Raw genomic sequence first — 15,580 nt, 5'->3', positions numbered from 1 at the left:
GCACACATCTTAGGGAATTACAACAACGTTTCAGGCCATGTGTGGCCTTTTATCAAGCTGGTATGGTCAAGTCTCAGTTATTAAAAAAAATGGCCAAGTTGGGGTTGCTTAAAAAACTTCTCTTAGTATCAAGTTAATCCAGGGACTGGTCTAATTGCCATCTTGCATTTAGGAAAGAATTTTTCTCGCTCTTTGTTTTTTATATAGTGTGTATATACAGTATATATATATATATATATATATATATATATATACACTATATATATAGTATATAATATGCTTGAACTAAAACTATAATAAAACCTTTCTTTTTGTAATGAGATCTCTGTGATCTGTGGCCCAATCAATTAACAATACATTACGGCTTCTTTGGCTGACCTGTGTATATCCATACAAAAGTCATTACACATTCCTCCCACTCACACAGCACACAGGCAGCTCCCATTGGGAAATGCTGGCCCAGATAAGGACAGTTCTATCAGTTTAGTGACAAATAGCTTTAACTCTTCATTGCTGAGAGAAGCTGTGCAGCTCCATATAAACACATGGATTCGCTGCCTAAATCACTGCATGTTCCATTAAAGAGAAGTGCTTGTTATCTTCAGTTAGGGGGAATGAGATTCAGCACTAGGGATAGTGCCGTGCTTTGATCTTCTGGGCATCTGTGCGCTGCTTAGCAAAAAGAGCATTTGCCATTTCATGCACAGACTTACAGGGGCTCACATGCCCCCTCACATAAATAATGTGACCCTGTACCATGGACCATAGAGATGCACTACTGCTGCTGAAGAATCTGTGCTTAACAGCATGTATATTTTAAGGGTCATTAACAGAAAACAATATAACGATTCATCTTTATTGAAAAAAAGGGGGTTTAATTGCACAGAAAGAGTTGTCTATTTCTGCCTAATTAAAGTAATTTCTTTTAAATTGTATTCATAATTTCTTTGCATTATTTTTCCATACTTTCTTACTTATAGCATACATCTTTTATACTTTACATAAACAAAGAGCCACCCATGGGCCATAGCTCTAGAAAGCAAAAGTAAAATACTGTTCTATATTAATAAAATGTTTTGTTTTGTATTTTTTTTTTCTGGAAATGATACAGAATATGTTTGAAGTAGACCAGCTGTGCCAATGTGCTGACATAATGATGCTGAGTTGTTGGATAGCCCTGTTCAAGCTCCATACAGACCCTGTTGTAGGTCTCCCTTACTACCAGTTCACTGAAGTTAATTTCAGCCTTACCAACATATTCTTGTTGAAGTGGGTATATCGGCTTTTGGAATAGAATAAAGCAATTGTATTTAATACCAGCACCTTTCTTAAAAGGGTTTTAATGCCTCTGTTCTTGTTTCTCAAATCATGCAAATTCACCAGTGCACTGTCAACCTGTACGTCTTAAAATTCTGGCACCATCCAGTAGGAACCATGCCCTCCTCTCCAGCTGACTAATGCAAACAAGGATACAATATAACCAGACGGGAAGAAACAACTTCCAGTACTCTGGATAATATTTAATAACTTCACTAATCAATAGTCCATGGACAACCCTCACGATTATGACTATATGTAAAAACAAATTGCTTTGACAGGAATTATTCACATCGCCAGTAAAAATAGGGAGTGAAAAGGAGGCACCACTTGTTAAACTTATTAAGGTTGTAAGTTTGTTATGTTCTATGAGGTATGAGTTGTTTTATATCTGGTACACCCTTAGAAGAAATTTGTGCTACTGTCTGGGAAGATTTCTATTGATACAAATGCATAATTGAACAATTAATGGTTATGAATGTTACTGAACATAATATTTTCTACTTTGCGTACTAAAAAGTAACAAGTGATCAGGAATCCAAAAAGGAAAGAACCCTGCCTACCCCTAAATACTTTACCAATAAATAGATGCATCAGTTTATTTTACAAAACCATGCTGTAATACAATCTTTTCAATATACTGTATCTCTGTATATATTGTGAAATCTTTAATAAAGGTTTTAAAGAAAAAAAAAATTCTGGACTTCCCAGCAATAGGCTGGAACTACAAGGCCTTGTTGGTAGCCTTCCGGCAGAAACTTTCTGAGAAACTTAAGGATGAGATTTTCCCAATCACTTAACTGCTCTGTGTTGATTACTGCTTTCAAGAACTCCAAATTAAGAAAGAAACATGGTCAGTGCAGCCACGATTTCAGAGGCTTCTGTACTACATTTTTATTATCATAGATAGGTGTCAGTCATAGGCGGAAGGTGAGATTTTTGATTAGGAAGGCTGAAGGTGCCACATTTGGGATTACCAACTGATGGGTTGCAGGGTGAATGTAAACTTAGCTATGGTTTGCCGTTGGTGGATTATTTCTCAAAACGGGCTGAAAAATTTGTGAGAAAAAAAATGTGCAGCGCAGCAAAAAAAGTCATTTTTTTCCTGTGTGCGACAACGTGCGTCATTTTCCGCGTTTCGTGAATCTTTTCACTCATCACTAGCAGAAATTATTGATTTTTTTTGTAAGAAAAATACTTTTTTCAGTTTACTATGCAGCTAAGGCTGCAACTTTTCAGGAAAAAATACTGGCCTACCCATATGTTTAAAAGGCTAGTAAGACACTGGCCAGGTGGCAACCCTATTTGTAGCAGACCTGCTGTACAAAAACGCATGCCTCTATGTGCAAAAGAAATATAATTTGCCAAAAAAACATTGCTACTTTGGGGCTGCTAGTATTTTAGTACAACATACAGTAGCACAATGTAATTTACACAAATACCTATTGAGTTTTGCTTGCAACAGTACATTTCCCCACATCATGTAACTAGTATATGTTTATATACAACTCATAACATCATACTGCCACTGGCAGTGCCACCTAAATATATGACTTGTCATCACTTAGTTTCAAATCATTCCCCAAACAATATTTCTAAGGTATGTTTAATAGGAACATCAATATGGCCCCCCCCTCTCCCCACAGCCCCCATTGATGTCCCACCTGTCAGACTGTCCATCCAGTCATGCAGCAGAAAGAGTGGCTGTCCATTTGCTTGCAATATACCTTCCACTTACTTCTTCCTGGTAAGCAGACCACAGCCCAGCCAATATCTTTCGGGGTGTTTTTTGTTTGTTTTCATTCATTTTTACTTACTCCCCAGGCCTTAATGAAAATCCGCCCCTGATCAGTATTACTTGAAATGAAGTACAGAAATCTTGCCAATCACAAAGATGCCCCTAAGCAACCCATAGTCCAGTCCTACCAATATTTCAACCAGACCTAATATGTCTAAACCAGAGGCCATCACGCACACTCATGCCGAGCTGGGTCTTCATCATGCAAAAGAAGGAGAGAGGTCTCGACATTTGCATCAGATATAATAGATAAATAGATTAAAAATCACTATGCTCTCCTACTCATCTTTAGATTCTTTGATCATTATAAGAGCCAAAGTGCTTCACAGTCACAGCTGTTTTCCAAAAGTTCATAAATGATGTTTGCAAAGACCTTTTAGGGAACTCTGTTGTTGTCTATTTAGATGTCATTTTAATCTTTCCTAAGGACTTCACAAACCATTGTTCTCATGTTCAAGATGTCTGCTTGATGAAAAAATAAATTGTATTTCAAATCTGAAAATGTGTTTTCTAAGTTTTAAAGGAGAAGGAAAGGCTAGTAAAGAGTTAATCTCAAGCTGCAGGCATACCTTCAGTTGTAACAATAGTGCCCTTAAGTCTCCCCATATTTCACCTGTTCAGAAGATCAGAAGCCAAACAGGAAGAAAAATGCTGAGCTGTGTAAAGAAAGTTCCCATAATGCCTCACTCCTGCACAGACATGCAGACCAAGTGAACATGCTCAGTTAGTAAGACTACGGGGCTGATTTACTAACCCACGAATCCGACCCAAATTGGAAAAGTTCCGACTTGAAAACGAATATTTTGCGACTTTTTCGTATGTTTTGCGATTTTTTCGGATTCTTTACGAATTTTTCGGATCCAATACGATTTTTGCGTAAAAACGCGAGTTTTTCGTATCCATTACGAAAATTGCGTAAAAAGTTGCGCATTTTGCGTAGCGTTAAAACTTACGCGAAAAGTTGCGCATTTTTCGTAGCGTTAAAACTTAACGGTACGAAAAATGCGCAACTTTTCGCGTAAGTTTTAACGCTACGCAAAATGCGCAACTTTTTACGCAACTTTCGTAATGGATAGGAAAACTCGCGTTTTTACGCAAAAATCGTATTGGATCCGAAAAATTCGTAAAGAATCCGAAAAAATCGCAAAGTACCGATCATTACGAAAAAAACGCAATCGGACTCCATTCGACCCGTTCGTGGGTAAGTAAATCAGCCCCTACGAGTCAGCTTCCTGCTGATTGGCTCAGATCCACATTCCTGGGGGGGGTGGAGTGTGTTCTTAGCATTCTTGAGGGAGGGGGGAGCAGGAGAGGGGAGAGAGCAGAAAGCTGCATGTCTCTGGCACAGGAATTACAGACACAACTAATCTTTTTCCAGAGACGTCAGTGCAGTGTTTCTGTGAGTGCTTGTGGCTGTATTTACATAGACCTTTCTGATAAAGCTTACTTAGTTTTTACCTTTCCTTCTCCTTTAAAGATCTCCTTTCTGAGTTATGAAATCTCATAGCAAGACTTTGAAATGTATCCCTTTAAAGCCATCCTAGACTGGCTTCTACCTACCTGCACCAAAACCATCTAATGATTTATTGCCTTTGCCAACTATTACAAACAGTTTGTCAAGGGTCATCCTCACTCATAGCCTTTATCTTGGTCCTCATTCTTGACCATTGATTCCTTTAAAAAAAAGCTTATTTCCACTTCAGTTTTGAGATATTTATCCTGAAGTTGGCCTTAGAGGAGTGGCCTCTTTACTCAGAAAAGCACCGTAGCCAATAACATTCTACACACGTCATAAGAAACTGGAGTATCCCAAAAGGCTAATATACTTCCCCTGGGGTTGCAAGTGCAAGAGCTAGGTATGGGCGAATCTGTTCTGTTTTGCTTAGCAAAAATTTTACAATACATTAGAGTCTAGTAGCATTACTTGCAGCAAAACCTGATGAACAATTTCACCCATCAATTGCAGGAGCACTAGGTAACACAAAAGCTGTGTATAGACTGTAGAGAGCAGCATCAGGAGGCATAGCTAAGACCTGTCCTTATCACCGTAGGGGAAGTGGATGTGGACTGCTCCTGACCCAATGCAGTTAGCAATGTATTCGAAAAGGGAGCCGCAGGTCTTTGGGTTTGAAATGAGCATAAAGTCCTGCTGCTCGCTTCACTAATACAGCAGACACATTTTTATTATTCCTCCCTTTAAAACGATTGCCTCCAGAAACATTTTACATAATGAACAAAAAAGGATATTTGCCCAGGGCCCACCAGGATATGGTTGTCCCCATCATACATTTTATCTGGTATAATTTCTAAGACCAAGATTTCTAAGACTTTTTTGCTTCTTATACCATTTATGTCTCCTCTAAGGCTTCACACTCCTTCCTTGTGGGGTCTTGCAGCCTATAATTATTAGTTCCTGTCCTTGTATTTTATTGTACAAGGTTGCAAGGATCTGCAGGGTCTGCCTTTGCTGATAGTTGGTGTAAGGCCTCTACTCAGTAGGTGACAAAGTATGGCTGTCTACTTAAAGGAGAAGGAAAAGCTAATAAATAGTTAATCTCAAGCTGCAGGCATACCTTCAGTTGTCTCAATAGTGCCCTTAAGTCTCCCCATATTTCTCCTGTTTAGATGAGAAGAAGCCAAACAGGAAGAAAAAACGCTGAGCTGTGTAAAGAAAGTTCCCATAATGCCTCACTCCTGCACAGACACAGAGACCAAGTGAATATGCTCAGTTAGTTAGACTATGGGGCACATTTACTAATCCACGAGCGTTCCGAACACGCCGAACGCGATTTTTTCGTAATGAGCGTATTTTTTGCAACAATTTCGTACCTTGCAAATTTGGTTATTTTTTAGATCGCCGATACGATATTTTCGTGGCTAATTTTCATAAGTATATTCGTGATATTTGCGATCTTCAGAAATTTTCGTATCCAATCCGAATTTATCCCATTCGGGATTCGAACTCGCATTTTCATGAATGTGCCCCTATGAGTCAGCTTCCTGCTGATTAGCTCAGATCCACATTCCTAAGGGGGGGGAGTGAGTTCTTAGCATTCTTGAGGGAGGGGGGAGCACGAGAGAGGAGGTGTCTCTGGCACAGGAACTACAGACACAAGACATCTTTTTTCAGAGAAGTCAGTGCAGCATTTCTGTGAGTGCTTATGGCTGTATTTACATAGACCTTTCTGATAAAGCTTACTTAGTTTTTACCTTTCTTTCTCCTTTAAAATATTGTTCGCCATGCTATTCCTCCTGGTCCATAACTTGTGCCTGACATCTAGAATTCACTGTGGTGTAACCCCCTCGATTACATAACTACTTGGTCTGTACCCTGTAATGGCGCTTCCTCCACAGTCCTTTCAGCCTATCTGCCTGTCAAGCAAGTAATCACCCTCAGTTTAATTATTCATTAGTTTAGGTTCAGAATCTCTATACATTATGTGAAGGCTGCAATGCCCTTTCTACATCTTAGAAATACAATATTGTGAGAAATAACAGACAACATCAAACATTCACCCCCTCTTCTGATTAAGCATGAATCATACTTCTTGAAACAAATTCAAAATGGTTCCATCTTCCATGAAAAATAGTTACTGTTTCTATACATATGTAGGGATGTAGCGAACATCGCCAAAAATGTTCGCGGACCCGTTCGCGGACTTTCGGCAAAACTCGCGAATATTCGCGAACTTTGCGAACCCTATAGACTTCAATGGGAAGGCGAACTTTAAAACCTAGAAAAGCCATTTCTGGCCAGAAAACTGATTTTAAAGTTGTTTAAAGGGTGCCACGACCTGGACAGTGGCATGCAGGAGGGGGATCAAGCAAAAATTTCTCTGAAAAATACTTTGTAAAAAAAACGCCAAAAAAAACGCCAAGAAATAACGCCAAAAAAAAAACCCCTAAAAAAAAAAAACGCAAGCTATTCCTATGTATACGCAAAGGCGGAAAACCGAAGCGAAAAAACGCGGCGGAAAAAACCGAGGCGAAAAAACGCGGCGCAAAAAAAAACGCGGCGAACCCAAAATGGCGAACATCGCCAAAAGTTCGCGAATTTCCGCGTTCGCGAACACCCGATGTTCGCGCGAATTAGTTCGCCGGCGAACAGTTCGCTACATCTCTATACATATTGTCTAATCTGCTATAAAGTTAGACGTATCTTACAAAAATGTACTTTTAGAACTGTGCGTATTTTCTACGATGTTTTTGTTAATCTACGCAACTTTTCAGTTCTTTGCGTCAATTTGTGCGTCAGAATCATATTTGTCACAACGAGTACGAAAGTTTCATTATTCATTCAAGCTTCGGTATCGTGACTTTCCTTTGGCCAGTAGACATCATATAAGATAATGGAGGACACCTGACAAGGCAGGGCTCTGCTGCAGATTAGTGTTTATTAGTGTGTTCCACTACATGTTTTGGGCAAAACTGTTTTTCAAGTGAAAAAGGGCTTTGCCTGAAATATGTAGTGGAACACACTAATAAACACTAATTTGCAGCAGAGCCCTGCCTTGTCAGGTGTCCTCCATTATCTTATATGATGTCTACATGCAATTAGTGCTACAACAGGAGCACAGGAGTGATAGCCTGCCTGAATGAGGTAGCTGAACTAGAATACTGGATTTGGAAAGATTTTGGTTTTCTTTGGCCAGGTTGGAGCTGCAGAGTGCCATTGAGGCCTAAGGGAGGCTTCCAAAACCATGCACTGTAGGATCAAAGTCAGAAAGTTTTTTGCACCGTTTACGATCGTTCGGTTACGAAGATTTTGTAATTTTCGGATCGTTCCATGATATTTTCGAACGACTGCAATATGATTTTTCGCGCAATTGGCGCACATCAGAAATTTTCGTTTTTAATCCTAAATTTTTGCAATGGTACTTTTAATAATCCGATATTTGGCCTTTGATAAATCTGGACCTATACTGTATGTAGGTTCTACATTGATTCAGAGAAAAAAAAGAACAAATAACATTATACAACACCTAAACTCTGATACTAAATGGCTTATAAAGTGCTAGTACCCTGTATAAAGTGTTATTGGTAAATAGAGCACTAGAAATGTATTATAAAAGCACAATAAGTATATAATAATATCATTAGTTTGTTTGCATTAACAGAAAAATACTACACTATATTTTGTTTTCTTCTTTTTTTTCCTTCTTCTTTTTCTCTTTTCTCCTGCATTTAAGCACTGGTTTGCTGAAATACACAAGTAGGAAGTTTGGGGGAACTTTTATAACTGGCTTTGGAGCGAAGCGTGGGTTTGTACTCTTATCTTTTTATAATATTTTCCAAAACCTGATGTATTGTGAGGCACTTATTCTATTGTTATTTATATTTTTTATTATTTGTCTTTCATTCCAACTGGCAAACTGCTAATTGCTCGCAAAATATGATAAGCCTAACAGTTGCAGAACAAAAAATTTTAACAATTTAAAAAAAAAAAAGTACGAATTGTAAATTATTTTAGAATACCATCATACTGAATTTTAAAGCACAGTGCTGTCGGCACAATGCAACCTTTTGCTTTATGCCTGCCACAGGCAGGTGTTAATGCATGGCACTTTGTGCCTGCTGGCACTCTATAACCTGTGTGTTTGAATAATATTCAGGTTAGGAGACATTACAGGGGATGCCCACGTGCCACCCCAGCATGCCCCTCATGAATACAATTCTGCCAAACACAGGCAGCACTGCATTCATGGGATAATTGCAGGTCCTTGCCTAGAGAGAGAGTGCTGATGTACAAAAACCTTTTTGGTTTGAGTCTATTTTTTGCACCATGCCCTGTATTGAGTAAATGAGTCCTAATATCTACATTTTCAGAATACTGGAATTTTCTCCTGACTGGAAAGTTATTGCTCAAAACATTGAAAACATATTTACTTTAGTATGCATGTACATTTTATTAAGTGTCTCTCTCCTTTTATTGCCTTTGGCCCTAACTCCTCCATTAAAGGTTTTCTCAAAAGCTTATTAATAAAAGTTATTAATAATAATAGTAATAATAATAAGCTGGATAATGGAAGAATACTTAAATCATGTGATCTATTAAAATAATAAAATAAATGGAAAGATTGCTTAGCAGTTTATTTTTAGAGTTTGCTGTCAATAGAGCTGTATCAGTGAGCGATGTAGCAAGCAGAAACACAAGCTCTCATGCTTAGTTTTATTCAGATATAAAAGCTACAAATGATGGCACTCAGGTTGAGAGGGAGAAATATAGTCTGGGCCATCTATGTGAGCAAACTTGCAATCAAAGAGCTCTGCTAGGTGAACAGGCATCATTTCCTTGGTGTCCTTTCCATAAAAAAGGATCTGTAGTGTGTGTCAGTGCCGAGCAAGTTTGCTCCGATTGATTTGACTGGCTTTATTTCACTTTTTACTTGGGAGAGCAGTAAATTTTCCTTTCAGTATAGCCGCGGGAAGCATTGAAGCACACACCAGTGTGTGTAAGTAACTACTGATGCTCAGTCGATGAGCCGGCCTCTCTTGCCTGCAACTTGTTTACTGGGCAGGCAGAATGTGGCTTAACATGACTAATGTTTGTGTAATGCCTACACAAGCTCCTGACACAGTCAAATTCAGGTTATAAATTATTTTTATTGCTGTCTATTGGAGGCTTGTGGATATCTATATTTATTAAAGCATTTACCCTGATGATATGGCTTCAATGGTACACTGTATATCAGACAACACAAAATAAAGGGGAATACAAATTATGATTTGAAATGAAAACCTGAAAAAAAAATTCAGGAAATATGACACAAGACAGAAAATTCATTTTGCTTTGGTTTGAAAATGTTTTTATAACAGCCATAAATATTTGAGAATTTTCTTTCTTTTACAGACTGTAAAATATATGAAACCTTTGTGCTGAATTTAATGGGTGTCTGGGGCAGTCATCACTGGCAATGGTAATTCCATGCTTACTCAGGTAATATCCTATTCTACATTAGTCTCACATTAGGAAGCCAGGGGCAAAAATACAGTCTGTGGCTCATTAATCTACCAATATATACTGCTTAATTCTGCCATGACAGAGGTTGAAAAAAAACTGTTTAAATATTTATATAGTAAGTGAATGAGAGAAAAAAAAGATGAAATTAAAAAAAGAATGGGGTTAATAATCAGCATCTTATAGTTAACAGGCTGTGTTAAGCTTTGGCTCCATTATAATAGGTAAATGACAATCATTGCATATCTAGGTGAGGATATGATGTAATGACTATGATCTAATCATTTATTTATATAGCTTCAGTTACACAGCACTTTGCAGTAAAATTATACTAAACAGTAGCCATACAGCAGGTTACCAAATACAGTAACATTATACTAATTCATAGTTATACAGTAATATTATACCTAACAGTAGCCATAGAGCTAATTAGCAAAGAATGGTTGCAGAATAAAACAGGAGGATTTCAGTAACTTTCTTGCTTCCTCCCAGCTTATACTGCACAGGTTACATTCCTAGACTCCAGAAACCCAGTACAGACCCATGCTTACACTTAGATAAGGTATAATGAAAGTGACGTTCACATTTCAATAGAATACTAATTCGACTATTTCTTCTGAGTGGAGCTGTAAACAGCCCATAGACTCTATCATGTGTTATTATAATACATGTGCATCATACTATTTGCCTCTACCTCGGCAAAACCAACCCTCCAGGTATGAGCCACACAAAGTGCTTCTCCCATTATATATTTGTCCAGTAGGTCACTTGATTCTGTCTGTGCAAATGGATCTACCCATTCTGGAATAAGGGGCTAACAAAAACTTTCAACAAAGCATTTTATAAAAAGATAAAACATTAACTGAAGTATAGAGCAAACTAATTCAATTATCCTGAAGGTAGTTTTAACAGTCCATAATTGATGTGCTTGAGGTACAGTATAGGACAGGCCACAATTTTTAAACAGTAATAAAATATTTAGATAACCAACTTCCTTGAGCTTCACATCTGTTTACATCTCACATCTGTCTGCTACTGGTACTCCAGTGTACGGAATTCAGAACATTGCTTTGCAAGAGATAATGGGAAACCTGGTTTGGGGCAATGGATAAATGTAGGAATGTTAGCATGGGTTTCGGTGGCGACTTATCAATATGATTGCATGCATTCTTTGTTGGGGTGGTTATGGGTGGGAAGTCCTAACTCTATATTTAGGCAGTGCGACTAAATATAAATCAAACTTGTTACAGCAATAGAATTTTTAAAAATGTATAGGTTGTTAATATTAAGCTAAAATATAGCATTTTTACTCATCATATCAAAAAATTAATTCTAAAAATTCTGTGGAGCTTTATAGTACTGTGACTTCAGCGATAAATATGACTCGGAACCTGTGCTTAATTTCATTTGCTCTATTCTCCAGTTAATATGTTTAAAATCAGACTTACTCTAAGCCAAAAATGCCACCATAAAGTTACTTTAACCATACCAAATCAAGGTGGGGAATCTGTGGGAATGCAGGCCGAAATAAGTAGGACAATCAGGTGTGTCCAGAAAGGTTTTCTGCTTTTACTACCACAAATCTGAGTCTTTCCACACAGTTGACTGGTTAGATGAATAAATTCATGGGAACACATTTTTGGATAATGAGATGAAAATGAACTAAAGAAGGCAGTACAGGATTCGAGGTCCTAATTGGATCAGCTGATATTTTAATTATTTTAAAAATAATTATTTTAGGATATATTGCTTACGCTGTGACAGTTTTCCTCTCTTTCTTGAAAGTTGTTTGTCTGTACCTTTCTGCAAATATAAACTCAGAGAGGGTATAAAGGTATAGTAGTGGAGGTCAAGCTTACCCATTTTACAGGTTTGGTCCAGGTGCTCATGCCCCAGACCCTCAGCATAGGGGAGCCATATATGAAACCATTCAGTAGGAAGGGCAGGCACTCCGGAAGTCCATAAAGGTAGAGTAGAAGCTCAAAATTGAAGTAAAATCAAAGGTACTTTATTTTAATAACACATACATTCTATAAAGAAGCCTTACGCGTTTCGTACCATTTAGGGTACTTAATCATAGGCTGGATGGTATCCTATAAGCACTCAGTATTTAAAGTCAGACTGACCAATCACAGGGTGGCAGTACTGACCAATTATAACATAGCATACAATGAGAACCATTAGTTCGGACCAATAGTAAGAACAATGTAATAAGTTGGTAATTACAGGATTTGCAGTAAAAGAAAGGAAGAACAAATAGCATTCTATGTGAAAGCGTAATTGAAGTTAAAGTACAATAGTTCTGAAATACAAGTTTAAGAAGATTCAGTGTGCTAATCAATGTATAAATATATACATTTCTATAAATTAGAGAGGTATACATACATAATATTCAGTTTTTAGAGTAACTGTAAACCCATAGATAAAGCTTATAAGTAAGTAAAGTTAAACATAGCAAGATACATCATAATCAAAATTCAATCCTTCTGGTTGTCTGGTATGTAAATAGAAGATCCATTTAGTTTCCTTTTTAATTAGGATATTAATAGTGTTACCCCCTCGGGGGTCTGGATTTACTTCATCAATGCCAATAGTAGAGAGGTAGGAAAGAGTTCTATTAGAGCACTCAGAGAAGTGTCTTGTGACAGGAGTATTACTGTATTACAGGAGATTTATTGTGGGATATTAGGGCAGTGGCACACAGGAAGATTAGTTACCATCAAAAATGCAAATGGCCAGTGGGATGGTATACCTGTCGCCTGAAGTCGCCCGAAGTTTCCTTGCGAGGCAACATCTGGCGACCGAAGCGATCTGTATATCATCCCATTGGCGATTTACATTCTTGTTGGTGGGATGGCATGTCGGGGAGCAGGCGACTAATCTCCCTATGTGCCACTGCCCTTAATCACCATGGAAAACGTATGCATCGCTTTGCCTTTCTGAAGTCACCCAAAGTTTCCTCGTGAGGAAACTTCAGAAAACTAAACACTGTGTACGTTTTGTCACTGGCGATTCACTTTATTGCCAGTGGGAATGCATTTAGTGGGAGAATTGTTGCCTGGCACAGGTTATGTAGCAGATAACAGATAAGCCCAGAATGCAATGGTAATCTACACAGCTTTTCTGTTAACTGCTATGTAACCTGTGCCTCTTCTCCCTTTTTCAGCTTGAATGGCTGTCCCCGTGGCTACACAGCAGCTTTACTTATATAAACTAAAGTAGGGTTTCTGAAGCAAACACACAACTTTTTCAAGAGCAGGGCACTAGTACATAATTACTTTGATACACTTTAATTTTTTGGTGTTACTGTTCTTTTAAGGACACAGAAATCAGATGTTGCTAGCTTCTCAAAATACCCAGGGCACAGCATTAAAGGAGAAAGACAGGTAAAAACTAAGTAAGCTTTATCAGAAAGGTCTATGTAAATACAGCCATAAGCACTCACAGAAATGCTGCACTGACTTCTCTGAAAATAAGATTTCTTGTGTCTGTAATTCCTGTGCCACAGACACGCAGCTTTCTGCTCTCTGCTCTCTCCTGCTCCCCCCTCCCTCAAGAATGCTAAGAACTCACCCCCCCCCTTAGAAATGTGGATCTGAGCCAATCAGCAGGAAGCTGACTCATAGGGGCACATTTACTAACCCACGAACGGGTCGAAATGAGTCCGATTGCGTTTTTTTCGTAAAGATCGGTATTTTGCGATTTTTTCGTATTTTTTGCGATTTTTTCGGCGTCTTTACGAATTTTTCGTTACCAATACGATTTTTGCGTAAAAACGCGAGTTTTTCGTAGCCTTTACGAAAGTTGCGTAAAATCTTGCGCTTTTTCGTAGCGTTAAAACTTACGCGAAAAGTTGCGCCTTTTTCGTAGCGTTAAAACTTAAAAGGTGCAAAGTTTCGCGTAAGGTTTAACGCTACGAAAAAAACGCAACTTTTTGCGCAAGTTTTAACGCTACGAAAAATCGCAAGATTTTACACAACTTTCGTAATGGCTACGAAAAACTCGCGTTTTTACGCAAAAATCGTATTGGTAACGAAAAATTCGTAAAGACGCCGAAAAAATCGCAAAACATACGAAAAAGTCGCAAATTGTTCGTTTTCAAGTCGGAACTTTTTCAATTCGGGTCGGATTCGTGGGTTAGTAAATCAGCCCCATAGTCTAACTAACTGAGCATGTTCACTTGGTCTGGGTGTCTGTGCAGGAGTGAGGCATTATGGGCGTTTTTTCTTCCTGTTTGGCTTCTGATCTTCTGAACAGGTGAAATATGGGGAGACTTAAGGGCACTATTGAGACAACTGAAGGTATGCCTGCAGCTTGAGATTAACTCTTTATTATCCTTTCCTTCTCCTTTAAACAATGGCAATGTATTGAAAAATTGGACCAGCCTATATTACCTGGAGCATCAAGCTGCACGCTGGTATCAAAGTCATTGTAAGTGCCACCAGCTTTACGTTTAATGACTCTTGAGGCTGGCATCCACCTCCTAACATTTGTTAATGCTGCCCCATTTGTCTGTTTCCATGAAGCTTTTCTTTTGGATTCACACTGGAAGTCATGTGAATAAAAAGAAGTACAGATATAGGACCCGTTATCCAGAATGCTTGGGACCAAGGGTATTCCGGATAAGGGATCTTTCCATAATTTGGATCTCCATACCTTAAGCCTACTAAAAAAATCAATAAAACATTAATTAAACCCAATAGGATTGTTTTGCATCCAATAAGGATTATTTATATCTTAGTTGGGATCAATTACAAGGTACTGTTTTATTACAACAGAGAAATAGGAAATCAGTTTTAAAATTCTGAATTATTTGAATAAAATGGAGTCTATGGGAGATGGGCTTCCGGATGAGGGATCTCATACCTGTACAGTGTTCATTTCGGAGCAGCTCCTTATTTTCCTTATTCATATTTGTGTTTATGAAATAGCTTAAAAAGTATTGATTTCAGGTAGTTAAGCATACCTGGGATATTGGGGTTTTCAAACCTACACTTGCCCCTGTCATACTGCTCCTCGGGAGGTTCACAATTTCCTGTCTAACAATATTAGGCCGAAGTTAGTTCAGTGGAGCTAGATACTTAGTTTTAGCTGACTGAATCAGTGTTGCCTCCAAGGAGAGTGGGTGGCTGACAGGTTTTACTGAAGAGAAGAGACATGTATTAGGGAAACAAAAACAACATGGGAGCCTGTGGCTCAAGTCTTAATTTATTGCTGTAAATTTTTTATTACTAATTTTATTTGCCATGTACTATACATGGTGTTTACCAAGGTTATGTTAACAGTGTTTAGTTGTTTGTTGGCACGATTGGTTTTAAAGTTCTCTTAACATCAACAAGTTTGAAGTTTTTGTGTATTTAGTGCTTGCTTCCCACTGCTTTTTTGAATATATATGTAAATATTTCTCTGTGAGCAATCAGTGTTCCAATTTCAGTTGTCAGCTTGTAGAAGCGTCGCTGTCACTATGGTAATCATATATCATATACACAAAACAAATATTCTTTCAT

Source organism: Xenopus tropicalis, chromosome 8 (assembly GCF_000004195.4).
Source record: "Xenopus tropicalis strain Nigerian chromosome 8, UCB_Xtro_10.0, whole genome shotgun sequence".
Classification (NCBI taxonomy): Eukaryota; Metazoa; Chordata; class Amphibia; order Anura; family Pipidae; genus Xenopus; species Xenopus tropicalis.
The sequence above is the reverse complement of the archived record's forward strand: the minus strand, read 5'-3'. Positions refer to the sequence as shown.